The 18,672-nt window shown below is 45.5% G+C and overlaps 1 long non-coding RNA gene across 1 annotated transcript; it reads right to left on the reverse strand.

Annotated features, from left to right (window-relative positions):
* Positions 1 to 1,206: 1,206 nt before the first annotated feature.
* Positions 1,207 to 5,074, reverse strand: LOC142803524 (uncharacterized). Its single transcript, XR_012894152.1, has 2 exons — positions 5,023 to 5,074; positions 1,207 to 2,386 (listed from the first exon to the last, which is right to left on the reverse strand). It is a non-coding gene; the product is annotated as an uncharacterized LOC142803524 (long non-coding RNA).
* Between the last annotated feature and the right edge of the window lie 13,598 nt (positions 5,075 to 18,672).

The following is an 18,672-nucleotide window of genomic DNA, read 5'->3' on the forward strand; positions in this document are numbered from 1 at the left end:
TAAACTATAGACCATTTACTGTTTGCAAGTGCACGCCCTTGATGACGTCTGGTTTCGTCTCCCGATGTGCCATAATAGCAACGGTGGGCATGAAGAACTTAAGAAAATAGCCTGCTAAGTTTCTACACTTTTCTTCCCTTGCTTGACAAAGTATATTCAAATAGGTGTTCTATTAATTGAGCTACACAAAGTTTATAGAAGATTTCTTTGAGGTTAACGCCTTTTCCTTTTCGTGAAAAACTAGTGAGAGACTTTCCTTTCCATTCAAAGCGTCCATTCACTTTCGACGTTAAGAGCTGAAAAATGAGGAAACCGGAAGTTTTTTGGGGCACTATGCTTGTGACATTTAAAATGTCTATAATCGTGTAACAGCGCCAAGGGTCCCATTATTAGCTGTAGGACACCACGCCAACATTGAAAGAGATGCGCTGTGATGGTGAAAGTAGTTTCGAGAGATCGCAAGTAGAAATATGGGAGAGAGATAGAAGCGCCGCTTCGAGTGAATGACTCGATGACGATGATAGGCAGTGGCCGTGCATGTATTTGCACTTTGTCAAGCCAGTCACGTTCGTTGGTTTTTGCAGTGATGAGGAGGCTGCTTACAAACGAATAAACCTGATTGCAGGCTAGTCTCACCAAGTGGTTTGAGCTGAACGGGCGGATAGCGCGAAGCTCACGATCGCTTGCTGTGACTCTTGTGTTTTTTCCACGGACGTGTTTTGTTAAGTTCCGCCTACTTTGATAGGACAGTAGAATGTTGAGAAGATCACTTCGCATAACATCTCGTTTTGGTACTTTCGCATTGTATATTGGCTATTGTGTTGTACGACTGGCTCGAAGGTTGCGGTATCGAATCCTGGCCACATATAAGTTGGAGGCGCGTGTAGTTTGCCGTTCATTAAGGACAGCCATGTAGTCAAAAAATCCGGAGCACTATACTGCGAAGTCACTGTATTTTGTTTATTTGCTGCTGTAACATTTAGTCATTCCTGTGAGGAAACTGACTATTCTATTCTGCGCATATCGGTAACAATACAGTCTAACTTCTGATTATAGCTCAGAAGTTCACGGCCAAAGGTGCGCTGCAGTTGCCCGAAGGACGACATTATTTCGTCTTAAAAACAAGCAACTACCGAAATTCCACGCAGACACCTCAAAATATTGAATGTAGTACTGAATGTGCAAGTATCCTAAGCAACGTCTGCGTAACAAATAGGCACAAATAATAATCCTATTTTATTGCCACTGTCAAGAGGAAGCTTCAGAAGAAACACAAGGTCATTTATCACAGTACCGACCAAATCATCCCACCTTAGAAAACCTCTGTAACAACGTGGTACAGTATAGCTGTAGTCGTGTAAAATAAAAGTAAAGTACGTGCCTGCTCAGACAGGTATAAAAATCACGTAAAATATGAAGCAGCGCCCAGTGCGCCTGTCAATTTCACACCTGATACAAAGGTATGTTTTAGCCTGGACATGAGATGCGGCAGCTAGAGCATCTTGCACTGCGGCAACTTATGGTACCACAAGACGAGACCTCAGAGCCCTGCGAAAACGCACCGTATACGGTGTGCTGTAATTTTTAAAATTCTAAAGTAAGCGCTCCGCAGACATCTGCTCTTTGCAAATAACAACGCAAGAGTAGCGTCCTATGGCAAGAACTTCAAACAGATAATGTACAACAAGTTCCACATTACAAGCAGCGTAAACAACAAGAAGCAAGTCAAATATGTTCCGAAAAAGAATTCAAGTACTTCTCGGCCAACGCTCATTATTAGATTGTCCAAGACTTGCGTGCATGCTGCAATAGCGACAACGTCTGGTTGAGGTTCGGACGAGTCGGGAACACTATGAAGAGCATCTTCGTGCCGCTGACCGTCATTAGTGCTTGCATTGCCAGCCGTAATCGAGGGCTCTTCCGAGTGCGCCCGATGCAAAAAGCAAATCATCGTGGTAGTCGGCTCACAATCTTCGTTAACACGAGCAAAAACATTAATCCTCTGTGCACTGAATTCATCGTTCAACAAATGCGGGCTGTTGTCCTCAAACGTGCGCTGTCTTAAGCCCGTTTCATTGCTAATATTCGCCATTGAAGGAGGAATACAAGGTTCTGGGAGTGTTTCGTCATTCGTGTGATTTTTCAATGAATTAGCCGGTGCTGCAAATCCTGTAGAGCATTTGTTAGGCTCTGGGACACCGAGCTGCACGTCCCGGTAGGGCTTCGTGGCCTCTGACGACTCCATCAATAGACCTAGCCTTTGGTGGTAGTATTACAGGTAGTAGGCAAGCCAGTGCAGAGTAGACCTCGCGGGCAACAAGTGCGTTGACGATGCCTCCTAGGGGCTGTCAATGAAGGGCTCCAATACGACGTAGAAGAAGTGGTCCTGAACAAAAGTGAAGTAGAGGTGTTGAAAATAAAGAACTAATAATCAACGTTCCAACCGATATTACGTCGCGGCACTGAAGTACCATAGGACGCTTGTGAATTCGCGGAATTCGATTCATCAAAGCTTAGAGAAGCAAATCTTAATCAACTACAAAATTTAAAGGCAGTTTAGATACGGACGTAAAATCTGTCGAAATAGTTGCTGTCAGATCCGATATTTTGCCAGAAAAGAAAAAGAAAACGCGGGCAAGATCGGAGTGCGTTTACCATCGAAAGACGATAATAAATGAAGTAAATTACAAACAAAACTTTGTTGCTTGTTATATCTATGGCCTCATACACAACCTCAAAAAGTGGCCAGAAGGTGCGAAGTAGACAGTTTTTTTCACACTCAGAAAAACGGGCTAAGATGGGCAAGGCCGTGTATCCTGGTTCTAGAGGAGAGCGAGCCTGTCAGACCAAGCGTGGGAACAAGCTCGTTTCTTGCATCAAAGGGGTGGTGTACTCTCTACCCCCATCATGCGGAAAAAAGTGTACATCGACCAAACAGGCCAGTGTTTAAATGAGCGGCTTATACAGCACGCTCACAAGTCTTTCCGAAGGCATCAGAACACCTCGGTATTCAATGCCGGACTGCGGCTGTTCCCCCTACTTTCAGCATTGTGCTGCGGTTATGTGCCTTCAGAACCAGATTAGCGAAATTTATGAGGCTCCGGCAATGGCAAGGCTGGATAGTGTCTGTGTCAACAGGCTTTCAATTTTTTTATCTCTGTTTTATTGTTTCTCATTTTTTTTCAGATACTGTTCAAGTTTATATTGCGTGCTTCCAGCAAATCAAGCTTGTTAGCCAGCGCTGCTGTCTGTCTCCTTTTTTCTAGACTTTTTGTTTTTTTACTATTTTTACGTGAATGTTTTGTGCCTAAGCGTTCCGTGTTCGCAGGGTGTGATTGCAGAAGAACGGAGAAGAAAAAAAATAAAAGCAGGTGGTTTAAAGCGAAGGGCACAATTGGCGCACGAGGTGCGCGGACTAGACACTACTTCGGAGCACGAAAGTGGGCGCACTCTTATTGATTGATATGTAGAGTTTAACATCCCAAAACCACCATATGAATATGAGAGACACCGTAGTGGAAGGCTCCGGAAATTTTAACACCTTGGGTTTCTTTTCGTGCGCCCAAATCTGAGCACACGAGCCTACAACACTTCCGCCTCCATCGAAAAAGCAGCCGCTGCAGCCGAGATTTGATCCCGCGACTGGCGGGTCAGCAGCCGAGTACCTTAGCCGCTAGACCTCCGCGGCGGGGCGTGGGAGCACTCTTCAGTGGCTGCTTGAATATTACGATCAGGTCTCGTGTGGCGGCATCGATTCACTGAAAGCGTGCGCAGTAGCTTCTGTTGCACTGTAAATAAGTACACGTGTTTAAGTCCTCGCGCTCGTCTATCTGCATTACCGTCAAGCTATATGGTGATCACCGTCAGTTTCGCTCTCTCATGCGTGTGGCATATCGGGCGTCTGTTTTAAAAAGAACATATCAGAATACATCGTTCTGCAAGTCTGGCTATGCTGCAGTCGAGTAACTAAATTGTATGGATAAATGGGAACCGAAGTTCCAGAGTGCTTTTGTGTGTGTCGGTCACTGCCGTGGATGCTGATATTGTTGATGAGACAACTGCACGTCTACAGGTTCTATTCGCTCAGAGGATTAGTTAGGCATTTTTAGGGCTCTCTGGGTGCTCGAACCGAGCAAGAAGCATTGGGAAGTCACTGCAGAATGTAGATCAGCAATCAGTACCTTTCACCGTAAAAGCTACGATATGCCACTGGTGTTGTTTTCGTGACCCACACGGCATGGCAGGTGGAGCTTATGGGATCATCGACATATGCTGCTGCACATTTTAAATATCCCCTATTGCTGGAAGGAGTCGTTCGTAAGACTGTTGATACAAAGTTTTTGTGCAATTTAGACTACCATTGCAGGTATATAATTCAACGCAGCATGAGTAGGACATAATTACACGGATAAAATCCAGGGATAAATATCTGAGGTCACTCGCTTGCCTGGCATTTAATGCATCACTCTAAATATTCGACCTCCTAGGTAAGCCGTGTCAGTCCTCTATACGTAAGCCGTAGTGCACACATCCTGTCTTACGACATTAGGAAGGTTTAGAATACTGTTTCCAAGCGCTGCGGGCGTTGCAGGCGCCATAAGAGCTTTATAATAGCATTTGCCCTGATACGAACCGCAACGCACGATCGCAGCGACACTATAGCCTTGAAACCAGCGCTTTTGGGCCACATGCGGGACGCTATCACCGCCCGTAGCTTTGAAACCAGCGCTTATGGGCCACGTGCGGGTGGCCATCACCGCATGCAATTTCGAATTTTCTGCGTGCGGTCCGTGAACACGAACACCGACTCGCGTTACGACGCATGCGCAGTGGCAGCGACCGCACCGCAAGGGCTCGCGGTGCGCTACTCTTAAACTTTGTAATACTGTAATTACTTATAAAAGGTTCTGGTTCACGTGGGTGAAGGCTGTTCGCAGCACATTTTTCATTCTCGTAATTCTGTGATGAGACGACAGGAAATCGTTCCCGATATACAAACAGCACAAGTATTTCCGTACTCACGCTAGTATTCTTGAGGAAGAACGCCCACGTCCGTTTGACCCACGAGGCCTCTAGTGCACAAATGAAGGCAAGTCGAAACCTGGAAGCTTTTATAGCCAGTCAAGTCTGAGCTATCGGGGTTAATCAAAGATAGCATAACTGAAAGAGCACATCTGAGCCAGTTTTTGTACATCGATGTAGATATGTGTGGGGTGTAATATACCATAGCGCTTAGAGACACGCGTGTAAAGTGTATTTTTCTCTGCTTTGCTGATTTCGTAATCACTGTCTACGAATGTGGATAAGACGCGGGAACTTTGTTGTCACTGTAGCTTGTATACCAAAATTAATCGATGAAATTCGAGGTAGATACCCGTACTACAGAGCACTAACTTTCAGAATGGAACACTCTCTTGTGTGCGTATGCTTCTTGTGTTCCGCAGGGTCGTTTCGTTGCAAAAACTACGGGTAAGTTTGACCAACAAGCTCAGTCTTGGAACTTAGCGATGTTCTCTTTTGGCTGCTGATAATGTTGACCTTTAGCACCTCTTAAAGGTGGTGCTGCGTGCAGTGTATGAACTGAAGCTTTACTAAATACACGTTATAAGAAAAAGAAAAGCTCTGTATTTGCTTCATTTTGTGCTGAACGGTCTAACCAAAATCTGAAAGAACTACATAAGGGTTCTTGACCGACAGACGTGGACAATGCAAGAGATGTTTAGAGGTCAGCCGGGACGACTCAGAAGTTTAGCTGTGGGAAGAGAGTGGGTTGCCGGCGTTCTGCTGGGAGTCACAAAAGATTGCCCCGCGTATCGCCGGTTTCCAAGCCCTTATGTAAGGTGTGCCAAAACCAACATGGAGTGCTCTAAACATCGCGGAGAAACTGAAACGCCATGTCGACTGCCATAACGTCACTGGCAGTTCCGCTGGCCGTAGTGTGGCATATTGCTATCACAGCCGTTTGGGATTGATACTCATAGTAAACGTTTTCAACTCGTACTGAATGATTTTTGTATTTAAGCGTTTGTCACGGGGCAGTGACGTGGACAAAGGGAGCAGACTCGTTGATCAGATGAAACTGTTTATTCGGTCAAACTTGTGTCAAGAAAACTGAACGTCAAACTTCAACTACGCACGAGCACTGATAGCAGTGACCAGAGCGTCGGCCGGCGATAAACTGACAAGCGACAGAGCGCCACGGCATTTATACATGTGTCGTCGGATATTCCAGCCTTATCGCTGGTCTTCGCGCAATCTCTAGAAGAATCTCTAGTGTTCGTGTCTAGCGGGCAATAGTAACAGAACAATCTACAATGATTGCGAATATTCTCCAACAATGACGCGCAGTTTGCGTTGAGCATTCCTAACCGAGGCATTGTGGATGAAACCAAACCAAAGTGAAAATAAAAAACGTGCGTGGCGTTGCCCCCCTTTGAAAAAGCATCGTCCCGATGTTTACATCATATCATACACTCTAAGTATAACAACAATAAATAGAGTGCAATAATAAACGAGTTCAAGCAATGAAGCAGAATAACAGAAAAAATATCAACAAATTATAGAGTCCTTGAGTTGATGAAGGCGCATGAAATGGCTGGAGGCGTACAACGTGAACAACTTCAGGTAGTTCACAGCACTATTCAGAGTTGGTAATGCCGTCGGAGACAACCTCATTGTCCGAGACGTGGAACTACCCTGTACTGCCCGAAGTATTCTAGCAGAAGGTTTTCACTGAGTTCAAGACGATGTATCGGCGTCCATAGCGAAAGATTGTAATGGCGGCTGTCGACCATCTGTTGGTTCTTAAGGCGGAGACGGGTGAGTTGTGCGTCTCCGGCGCGCTCAGGGTAGACAGTAACGTCGAGGTTTTCTTCATCAGCAACGTTGAGCAGCATGGCGTCGAGCGTCGTAAACGGGTTCCTTCCGTAGATCAACTTGTATGGCGACAACTTCGTCGTCTCCTGCAGCGCCGTGTTGTATGCGAAGGTCACGTGCAGAAAGATGGCGTCTCACGTCTAGTTTTCGACGTCAACGTACGTGACCCTAATGTCGGCAATTGTCTAATTTAGCACGTTGATAAGGCCGCCGGTCTGTGGATAGTACGCTGTCATCCGTCGGTCGGTTTTCTGGCTGTATGCTAAGATAACCTAACTTATTACCACAGTGAGGGCTGTACCTCTGTCGGTAAACAGGACCTCTGGGGCCCCATAAGGCAGGATGATGTTCTCGATGAATAAATTTGCTACCTCTGCGACGCAGCCTTTGGGCAGAACCATTGACTGCTTAAGGCGTTTTGCTGGCCACGATGTATCCACGTCGAGCTTGCGTTGAGTTGCAGCAGGTTTGTAAGGCTTCATCGAGTCATCGTCCGCGGCGGTTTTTCGGTGGTTCGCTGTACAGCAACAACACCTCGATCAATTGCTGCCCTTTATTTTCCTGATACGGGCTAGGCGACCGGCTATGGTTTGGGCCGATGTACTGCCGACGGTGCCACGAAATGTCACAGGTGGGTGTGGGTGATGAGATTCTCGGGATCTTCTCTGCACTCCGCCCTAATAGTCGGTGACGTCACATGGTCTTCCAGCCCGCTGTGTACACGCCGCGTCGATTGCACAACTAAGTAGTCTTATCTGGTGATACTGGCAGCAGTGGTACGAGTGCCCGGCTTCACTACAGTGGTAATGCAGTGGGCGGTGGTGTGGGGTTACGCCAGACACCGGTCTCCTTAGAAGCGTAGTGCTGGGCGGCAGGTGGGCGGTATGGCGTCGGTGGTGGCGGCCGTGGTGTGTGGTGGTAGAACAGTAGTGGGGCAGTGGCCTGACGCGGGCGTGGACGAACGTTCCGGCACACTGCAGTGGCGTAACTCTTAGCTTCCGCTTCGTGCTGCGGTACTTCAGGGATTCCAACTGACTGCTGCATTTCTTCGTGGACAATTGAGGCTGCTTCGAAGGTAACAGCTTGCATGGCTCCTCCCGCAAGATCACTTGCTGGTCCCGTGCACGTCGTTGGTGCTAAAAGCTATGGCCCAGTTGAATGACTTGCGGAAGCTGTACTGCGTTGTCCGCATCTCAAGCACCTTTGGCGTAGACGTGGCCTCGGTAAGAAATGTATTGGCAGTTTTAGGCGGGTTCCGGACAAGCCCCACAAACAGGTCTTGCTTAACCCCTATCTAGCATAAGAAACACAAACTTCTTCTCGACCTTTTTGGACCCGGCGTGACAATAAAGCTGGCTAATATCTTCGACGAAGATATTCAGGCTTTCGTAAAAGAGTTCCACCTGTGTCTCCAGCAAGGTGGCGGCCCTTTCCTTGCAGACGGTGCTCGTGAATGAGCTAAGTAACGTAGTTCGAAAAAGATCCCAGGTTCTTAGCGTAGAATCGCAGTTGCATATCCACGCCTTCGCAACGTGTTCCAGGTAGAAGAAGACGGGGTATAGTTTTTCTTCATTGTCGCAACTGCAGGTCAAGCTTATTCATTATTATTTTATGTAACAAAGACGGGTTACTTAATACATGCAGAATCAGGAAGTCCCAAAGTACAGGACTGTCAGGGGGAGCTTCTTTAATTAGGGGCGTACAATGAAATGTAACATCAATAAAAAGTGCAAAAAGTAACAAACACAATCAAAGTGATCTTGACATAAAATGTATTTACCATAAAAATTATATACAATTTTTAAAATACCAATACAGAACGGTGAATTGACGTTGAAAATAAATTTATTACAGATGAACGAAAGCTTACAATCACAATAGGTTTTGATGTTGTGTTGAAAACATTGCAGCACGTGACCTAATGATGATGTTGGTGCTTTGTGGCGCAATGGTCATTTGATGACCAAAGAGCGCCAGTTCATAAGGCAATAAACGTGAACAATGATTGTGATTAGCGTCTGTATAAGGTACTTGAAATGCCTCATCCTAAGGCGGGTAAAAACATAGAAGTAATAAAATCATGAGCATGCCGTGAAAAGTGTGTGGTGCTAATGAATGACAAAAGTTTGTTATAGTAAAAACCATGGTGGGCACGTTTGGCATAAGCACTAGTGCCTCGATTGTTCCCAACCTTGCGTCCAAGGGCCGTGAGGCAAGTGCTTTGTTGAGTGCAGCCACCACAGCGGAGACATCTCTGGAGATGTCGTACTACGGAATGCCCGGGTATAAGATATGGAAAGTACGAATTTCTTTTAAAGCCACCAACAATAATTTATGACTAAAAAGTGGTTCCCTACCGACGAGCATTGCAGGATGTTTTTGTATCTGTTGTCGGTAGGGTAATGGAAAGTGTTGTCTTCGTAGCTTGTCTAATTCTTTGCAGTGTATCAGAATGTGAAGTACGGTGAGTGATTTTCCACATCTGTCACACAAAGCTGGATCACCCCAGATAAAAGAAATGAATGTGTTGTGTGTGTATGGCCTGTTCTTAACCTTGTAAGAATTACTTCAACGCGGCGTGATTTTGATACTGGCGGCCAATGACCAAGTTGCGGCATGATGACATGCAATTTATTCCCTGCGTGTGTGTCCCATGTGCTCTGCCAATAACCCCTGAGCTTTTGCTTCAGAACAGCTTTCAAGTCGAATGCAGGAATTGGTACCGAAGTGTTGATAGCGGTTTTGTTGGCGAATCGAGCTAGCTGGTCTACCAGAAGATTGCCTTGTATTTCGCGGTGTCCTGGCGCCCAGCCGTCTTTGACATGCTGCTTGAATGAGTAGACTGTGCATAAAAGCGAATAAAGCGAGGCAAGGACCGGTTTTTTGTGCTTCTAAATTGTTTTCAGAGCTTTTTCTACGCTTAGGAATTATGTATATATTATTGCCTTCTGTAGTTTCATTTGTTTAATGTGTTGAACAGCCGCAAGTATCGCAAAAGCTTCGCCAGTAAAAATGCTTGTATCAGAGTGCACAATGCCGGCTTCCGAAAAGGATGGACCGACGGCTACGTACGAGACAGAAGTGTTAGACTTAAAAGCATCCGTAAAGAACTCAGCACATGTGTATTTATGTTGTAGTTCAAGAAAGTATGTCTGGATGTGTGCAATTGGTGCATGCTTCGTAACCTCTAAGAAAGACACGTCGCAATCTATCGCCTGCTACTGCCATGGTGGCAGGCATACTACGGGAGCCACCAAATCGTGTTCGAGTGGCACACCGGTTTCCTTCGCTAGGCCTCTTACACGGAGTGAGTAGGGCTGTCTCATGGAAGGCCGTTTATCAAACACAGCAAGGCTTGACATGTCATTATTTGTGGAATGTGATGGGTGATCTTTTTCTGCGTTTACATTAAAATATTATTTAAAAGACATGTAACATCTCTGTAGGAGGAGCGACCATTTGTTCGAATCCACGTACAGGCTCTCTACGGGGCTTGTGTGACCAGCCCCCGTAGAGAGGCGGATGCCTAGATGTTGAACAGGGTCAAGCATTTTGAGGGCAGTAGGTCTCGCAGACTGATATGCTATTGCCCCATAGTCTAGGTGGGTCTGTACGAGGCTTTCATACAAATTCATTAAAAACTTCTTGTCGCTTTCTCACGTAGTGCGTGACAACACTTTTAGAATGTTCATAGATTTTATGCACTTGTTTTTTTATATTTTTCATGTGTGGTATGAAAGAGGTACGGGGCTCACGCGTCCGCAGCACGTGTAGGTGAGCTCTGCACATATCTGCCTATAACTTTAGCAATTTTAGTTCTAGGAGGGTCAGAGTGGTGTCTATTTGTTTGTGAAAATACAAGGAGTTCAACCGCTACAATTACTGCTATTACAAACGAAAATTTCAAATTTTAGGAACGGAAAACCGTGTGAATTTGTGAAAACAACAACAGTCGGACCACGTGCTTTTTCGATCGCTTGTAGCTTCGTTAATCTTCTTCCGGGAAACTTCTTATAAAGTTGAAAGTTCTTAGGGTAGACCTGACGCTACTGAAGTTTGATCAGGCTAGGTTTAATATATCCAGAGTTTTTCCGCAATCAAAATTAAGCCTAATCACTAAAAAGAAGAAATTGGTTATATCACCTCGCAAACGCATTTAAATTTTGTCCGCTTAATATAATAATAAACCACACCCCATAGGCTACCAGGAGGCCCCATTCCGTACCTTCTAGGCCCTTAATTGAGGTGGTAATCAGCAAAAAGCTCATTTCATTAAAACAAAATTTCAAAAAAGCTACAAACGCCACCAAAAATAGCTAATATCTGCTTTTAGAACACAACAGTCCGGTTTTTTCTGTGTAAAAATAATCTTGATAACTTAAGGTAACCAGAAGATACAGAGTTAGAAAGAATATAACGAAAACCGCTAATAAACGTGTGGTGCCCGCGTCTTCCCTCGCTCAGAGGAGGAGGGTGGCTCACTGCTCGGGAGAAAGGTACGCCCGTCAGATCAGTCTTGAACCACGTGTTTTTTTTCTTTTTTTTCCTTACGATCACTTTTAACTTTGCTAATAACCTACCGGGAAACTTCTAACTCATACAGTGCAAAGCCCTAACTGTAGACTTGTCGCCGCTCAGGTTTCATCAGGACAAGAGTAATAGTACAGGAACTATTTCGTGACCAAAATTAAGCATAATCACTAAAAGATTAATTTGGTAACACCACGTCAAAAACGAATATAAATTTTGTCCGCTTAATATAATAATAAACAGCACCCCATAGGCTAATCGGAGGCCCAACTCTGTACTCTCTAGACACTTAATTAGGGGGTAATCAGCAGAAATCTCATTTCATTAAAACATTTTTATAAAAATAACAACAAACTTGACTGATACACCGCTGAAACCTACAATTAGAGCATAACAATCCGGGTGCGGCGATGGCGTAGTGATTAGAGCATCCGTCTCGCATTCAAGAGGTCCGTGGTTCAAAACCCGGGCCGCGCAGTTCCCAACCGGAAAAAAAAATCCGTGTGTTGATGGAACTGCATTAAGAGGCCTGGGGTGCGGCCTCACCGGTAACCACCACCGGGAACGCACTTCCTCACCAGAGAAGAATTGGCCACCCTGGTGCAGTATCTGGCCACTATCTCCAACATGCATACGTCAAATAACTCACGGCCCTCAGTTCCCAGCAGCTGCGAAGCAACTGACCATGGCAGCGGTCAGATCTGCAACGCAGCAGAGCGTGCTAAGAATCTCTGGACTACAGGCCGCCTTTGAAACCTGAACTTGGCAACGTTTAACGCTAGAACCTTATCTAGTGAGGGAAGTCTAGCTGTACTATTCGTGGAGCTAGAGGGTGTTAAATGGGATAGAATAGGGCTCAGTGAGGTTATGAGGACAGCTGAGGCCTATACTGTGCTACAGAATGGGCACGTCTTTTGCTATCGGGGCTTGGCAGACAGAAGAGAACTGGGAGTGGGGTTCCTGATTCACAGAAACATAGCTGGCAACATAGAGGAATACTATAGCATAAATGAAAGGGTGGTAGGTATTGTAATTAAACTGAATAAAAAATAAAAGGTGAAGGTAGTACAGGCTTACGCGCCTACATCCAACCATGATGACGCTTCAGTTGAAAGCTTCTATGAAGACGTGGAATCGGCAATGAGTAAGGTAAAAACACAGTATACTATAGTGATGGGCGACTTTAATGCAAAGGTAGGGAAGAAGCAGGCTGGAGACCAGGCAGTAGGAGATTATGGCATCAGCACTAGAAACGCCAGAGGAGAGCTACTAGTAAAATTCGCAGAACGCAATAATTTGCGGATTTTGAATACTTTCTACCGAAAACAAGAAAACCGCAAGTGGACATGGAGGAGCCCTAATGACGAAAATAAGAACGAAATAGAGTTTATAATGACTGCACACTCAGGAATTGTGCAGGATGTGGGAGTGGTTGGCAAGGTACGATGCAGTGACCATAGAGTGGTACGGTCTCGAATTCGCCTAGACTTGAAGAAGGAACGACAGAAACTTATACGCAAGAAGCCAAACAATGACCTATCACTGAGAGGGAAAGTACAGGAATTCAGAGTGTCGCTGCAGAACAGGTACTCGGCTCTTAGTGAGGAAACGAACCTTAGCGTAGATAGAAGAATTATAATCTAACGAGTATCATTACGGAGTGTGCAGTGGAAGTTGGAGGCAAAGTAGTTAGACAGGACACTGGCAAGCTTTCCCAGGAAACGAAGAACCTAATTAAGAAGCGTCAAAGCATGAAAGTGTCAAGTACAACAGACAAAAATGTACTGGCAAAGCTTTCAAAGTGGAATAATAGGCGTGAAGTATGCGATGTAAGAAGGTATAACATGGAGAGAATTGAACACGCTCTAAAAAACGGAGGAAGCGTCAAAGCAGTGAAGAGGAAACTTTGGATAGGCAAAAGTCGGATGTATGCACTAAGGGACAAAGAAGGCAAAATAACTACCAATATGGATAGGATAGTTAAAATAGCGGAGGAGTTTTACAGAGATCTGTACAGTAGCCGAGACAACCACGGCCTTAATACTATAAGAACTAGAAGTAACCCAAAAGACACCCCACCAGTAAAGATGAAGAAGTCAGAAAAGCTTTGGAGAGCATGCAAAGAGGCAAAGCTGCTGGTGAGGATCAGTTAACATCAGATCTGCTGAAAGATGGAGGACAGATTCTGTTAGAAAAACTAGCCACCCTGTTTACGAGGTGTCTCCTGACGGAAAGGGTACCAGAGTCTTGGAAGAGCGCTAACATAATCTTAATACATAAGAAAGGAGATGACAAAAACTTGAAGAATTACAGGCCGATCAGCTTGCTCTCTGTAATATACAAGCTATTTACAAAGGTAATTGCTAACAGAGTAAAGAAAACATTAGAATTCAATCAACCAAAGGAACAAGCAGAATTTCGAACAGGCTACTCAACAATTGACCACATTCATACTATCAATCAGGTAATAGAGAAATGCTCATAGTATAGCCAAGCACTATACATAGCCTTCATAGATTACGAGAAGGTGTTTGATTCAGTAGAAATATCAGCCGTCATGCAGACACTGCGGAATCAGAGCGTAGATGAAGTTCATATAAACATTCTGGAAGAAATCTACAGGGGATCAACTGCTACCATAGTGTTTCATAAAGAAATGATGATGATATATGGTGTTTTTGGCGCAAGAGCCATTTGATGGCCAAAGAGCACCAGTTCATGGGTCTAGGAATGTGGACAATGATTGTGATTAGCGGCTGAATAAGGGCAATAAAATTCCTCGCAGTAAGGCGGGTAAAAACATACAAGTAATAAAATCACGACCATGCCGTGAAAGGTGTGTGTGGTGTGAATAGGTGACAAAAGTTGGTGATAATGAAAAACGATGGTGGACATGTATGGCATTAGCACAAGTACCCCACACGTTAGTACCCTTGCGTCCAAGGGCCGTCAGGCAAGTGCTTTCCTGTGTAGCCATCGCAGCAAAAACCTCTCTGGAGAGGTTTTGCTACGGAATGCCCGGGTATATGATATGAAAATTATGAATTTCTTTTAAAAACGCTATTAATGATTTATTACTAAAAAGCGGTTCCCTGCCAACGAACATTGCAGGGTGTAGATGTATAGGTTGTCGGTAGGATAATGGAAAGTGTTGTCTTCTTAGAGTGTCTAACTGTTTACATTGAATTAAAACGTGAAGAACTGTTAATGCCTCACTACATTTATCAAACAATGGTGGATCACCACCGGACAAAAGATGTGTGTGTGTCGTGTATGTGTGTCCTATCCTGAGTCTTGTTAGTGTTACCTCTGTTAGACGTGATTTTGATACTGCTGGCCAATGGCCAAGGTGTGACTTGATAACGCGTAGTTTGTTTTGTGTGTGTGTATCCCACTTGCTCTGCCAGTAGTCCCTGAGGCTTCGTTTGAGAGACGGCTTGAGATCAAGGGCCGGGATTGATATGGATGTAATGGCGGTGCCCTCATGGACGGATGCAGCGAGCTGATCCGCCCTCACGTTGCCTTGGATCTCACGGTGCCCTGGCACCCAGCACACTACAACATGTTGTTTGAGTGTGTACAGTGTGCACAAAATGGAGTAAAGTGAGACAAGGACCGGGTTTTTTTGTTTTTTAAGACTGTGCAGAGCCGTTACCACACTGAAAGAGTCTGTATAAATTACTGCTTTTGGTATTTGTAATTGTTTGATGTGTTTAGCTGCCACAAGTATCGCGTAAGCTTCCGCTGTGAAGATACTTGTGCGTGGATGTAGAGGGCCAGCATCCGAAAAGGATGGGCCGACAGCAGCGTAGGACACAGAGAAGTTAGTCTTGGAGGCATCTGTGAAGAACTCAGGACGTGTGTATTTGTGTTGAAGTTCCAAAAAGTATGTTCGGATATGGGCAATAGGTGCATGTTTTGTCTCTTCTAGGAAAGGCACATCGCAGTCTATAGTCTGCCACTGCCACGGTGGCGGTTATGCTACAGGAGCCATTAAACTGTGTTCAAGTGACACTTCAGTTTCTTGAGCAAGACAGTTCAGGCGAACTGAGAAGGGCTGCCTCCTCGAAGGCCTGTTTTGAAACAGAGTTGAGCTCGACAAATCATTAATTGTAGAGTATGAGGGGTGCTGCTTGTCTGCTTTCACCTTAAGGAAATAAACAAAGGACATGTAAGTTCTCTGCAGATGAAGCGACCACTCATTTGACTCAACATAAAGGCTGTCTGCGGGGCTGGTGCGGAAAGCACCCGTAGAAAGGCGGATGCCCAAATGGTGCACGGGGTCCAGCATCTTCAAGGCACTTTGAGTAGCAGACTGATAGACAACGGCCCCATAATCTGAGCGGGTGCGAATGAGGCTTCTATAGAGGTTCATGAGGCATTGCCTATCACTACCCCACGAAGTACGTGACAACACTTTTATAACACTCATGGCTTTTAAACATTTTGTTTTTAAATACTTGATGTACGGTACGAAGGTCAACTTGTCCAAGATCAAGCCTAAGAATTTATGCTCGCCTTTGACGGACAGACGTTGCCCGTTCAGTCGAATGTCAGGTTCCGAGTGCATGCCTCTCTTTCGAGAGAACAAGACACACGTGCTTTTTTGTGGGTTAAGTCGAAATTCGTTTTCATCTGCCCATTTGGAGACCTTATCTAAACCCAGCTGAACCTGCCACTCACACATGGCCAAGTTGCATGACTTGAAGCCAAGCTGAACGTCGTCGACATGTGTACAATAGAACATATTGCGGGGAATGGACAAGTGCAAAGAATTCATTTTGATGAGAAAAAGTGTGCAGCTAAGTACACCACCTTGTGGCACGCCTGTTTCCTGGGCAAATGTTTGGGAAAGAACCGTGCCCACTCGGACACGGAATGTCCGGTTTGACAGGTAACTTTCGATTATGTGAAACATTCTTCCACACACACCAAGGTGGGACAGGTCTCTTAGAATTCCAAAACGCCATGTTGTATCATAAGCCTTTTTGATATCGAGGAACACAGAAAGAAAATATTGTTTATGGACGAAGGCGTCTCTGATCTGTGCCTCGATACGAACAAGGTGGTCTGTGGTGGATCTACTTTCTCGAAAACCGCACTGAAATGGGTCGAGCAAATTGTTTGTTTCATGGATATGTACAAGTCGGCAGTTTATCATTTTTTCGAAGGCTTTGCGCAAGCAGCTTGTAAGTGCAATAGGTCTATAGCTTGAAGCTAAAGAAGGGCCCTCACCCTCTTTCAAAATGGGAATAATAATAGCTTCTTTCCAGGAGGTAGGGATAGTGCCAGAGAACCAAATAGCATTGTATAAACAAAGTGAAGTTTTTCGTGTTTCGGCTGGTAGGTTTTTAACAATTCATACACCACACGGTCAGAACATGGGGCAGAAGTACTGCAGGAGTTTAGAGATGTTCGGAGCTCAGCTAGACTGAAAGCTTGGTTATACGCCTCGTAGCTAGTGGATTTGTGTTCGAGTTTCTGCTTTTCTATTCTTGTTCTGTATTTTTGGAAAGTGTCGGTATAGTGGGACGAGCTGGATATCCGTTCAAAGTGTGCGCCGAGGAAGTTTGCCTGATCTTCCAAGGTATCACCCTGAGTGTTTACGAGTGGAAGTGTGTGTACTGGTTTTCCTGCTATCCTACCGACCATGTTCCAGACTTTAGCCTCCTGTGTGGATGAATTGATTCCTGAAAAAAACGTCTGCCAGCTTTCTCTTCTGGCCTGCCGACGCATTCTCCTGCCTTGAGACTTTATTTTCTTAAAGCTCTCAAGGTTTTCCGCTGTCGGCGAGTTTCGCAGTAACCTCCATGCCCTGTTCTGTTTCTTTCGCGCATTAGGACACTCTGTGTTCCACCATGGGATGTGTCGCTTGCCGGGCTGTCGAGATGTTTGTGGGATGCATTTGGCTGCTGCGTTAATGAGGAGTGCTGTAAAGTACTGCACAGCTTCATCTATGCTTAGCCCACATATGTCAGTCCAACGTAACTGAGCATTGTTATGAAACTGTTCCCAGTCGGCTTTGTGTATAAGCCATTTGGGAACTCGTGGAGGACACTCGTATGATGTTTGTGTACTCAAAACAACAGGAAAATGGTCACTTCCGTAGGGATTATTTAGAACTTTCCATTGGAGTAATGGTACAAGTGAAGGAGATGCGATGCTGAGATCTATGGAAGAGTAGGTTTTGTTGGCAAGGTTATAATATGTTGCCTCCTTCCTATTCAACAGACAGGCACCGGAGGAAAAAAGGAACTGTTCAATAAGACGACCTCGTGCATCGCAGCGAGAATCACCCCATATACTTCTATGAGCATTCAGGTAACCAAGGACCAGATAAAGTTCGGGTAGTTAATCTATTAAAGACTCCAATTGTAGTTTTCCAAGACGGTGGTGTGGTGGTATGTACAGAGAGCAGATGATGACGAGCTTGATGAAAAGAACTGCTCGAACAGCCACTGCCTCTAGTGTTGTTTGCAGTGGTAAATGTGTGCATGCTACTTTTTGATTAACAATAATGGCTACACCACCGGATGATGCCGCAGCATCATCTCTGTCCTTTCGGAAGAGAACATACCGACGCAAAAAATTCGTGTTTTTAGATATTTAATGAGTTTCCTGTACACACAGCACTTTCGGCGAATGTTTGCAAAAAAGCTCTTGAACATCATCGAGGTTTCTAAGGAGTCCTCTGACGTTCCTATGTATTATTTGTGTTGCCATATTGGAGGTAACGTAGTGCTGTGTGTAAGGAAAAATGGGTGTGCCTGGTTCTTAAGCTAAGCGTTAAGACTCAAAGGACAGGGCCGTCGCCGGGTCCCGTTATTGGCTTTTTATTTCTTTTGGCGCGCTCCAGGGAGCTACGCCGATCTTTCTGCACCAGGGGTACCGTGGTGCCCATTGCCTCCTCTCAGGCACTGCGTGCCCGCGTTTGCGAGCTGATGTTTTGGGCTTGGGACCTCGCCTGGTGAGACGAGGCCTTCATATCGGCTGACCTTGGGGTCTCCTTCACCTCGGGGGGCGAAACCTTCGGTTCTCCTTGGCTAGAGGTCGAAGGAACCTCCTTTGGTGCTGGGATACCCTGGCCGCTGCAAGAGCTTGCAGCGGCCGTGGTTGTCGTCATGGGGAAGAGTGGCAGGGCAGCCTTGGCTGTTCCCGCCGTGGGTGGGGGCATTGGCCACCGCCTGGGCACACTATGCCTGGCATGTGCAGTTGCCGCAGGCCGTTGTAGTGCTGCCCCCTGTTGCACTACATTGGCGAACGATG

The sequence above is a fragment of the Rhipicephalus microplus genome, chromosome 3, assembly GCF_043290135.1.
Source record: "Rhipicephalus microplus isolate Deutch F79 chromosome 3, USDA_Rmic, whole genome shotgun sequence".
NCBI classification, from domain to species: domain Eukaryota; kingdom Metazoa; phylum Arthropoda; class Arachnida; order Ixodida; family Ixodidae; genus Rhipicephalus; species Rhipicephalus microplus.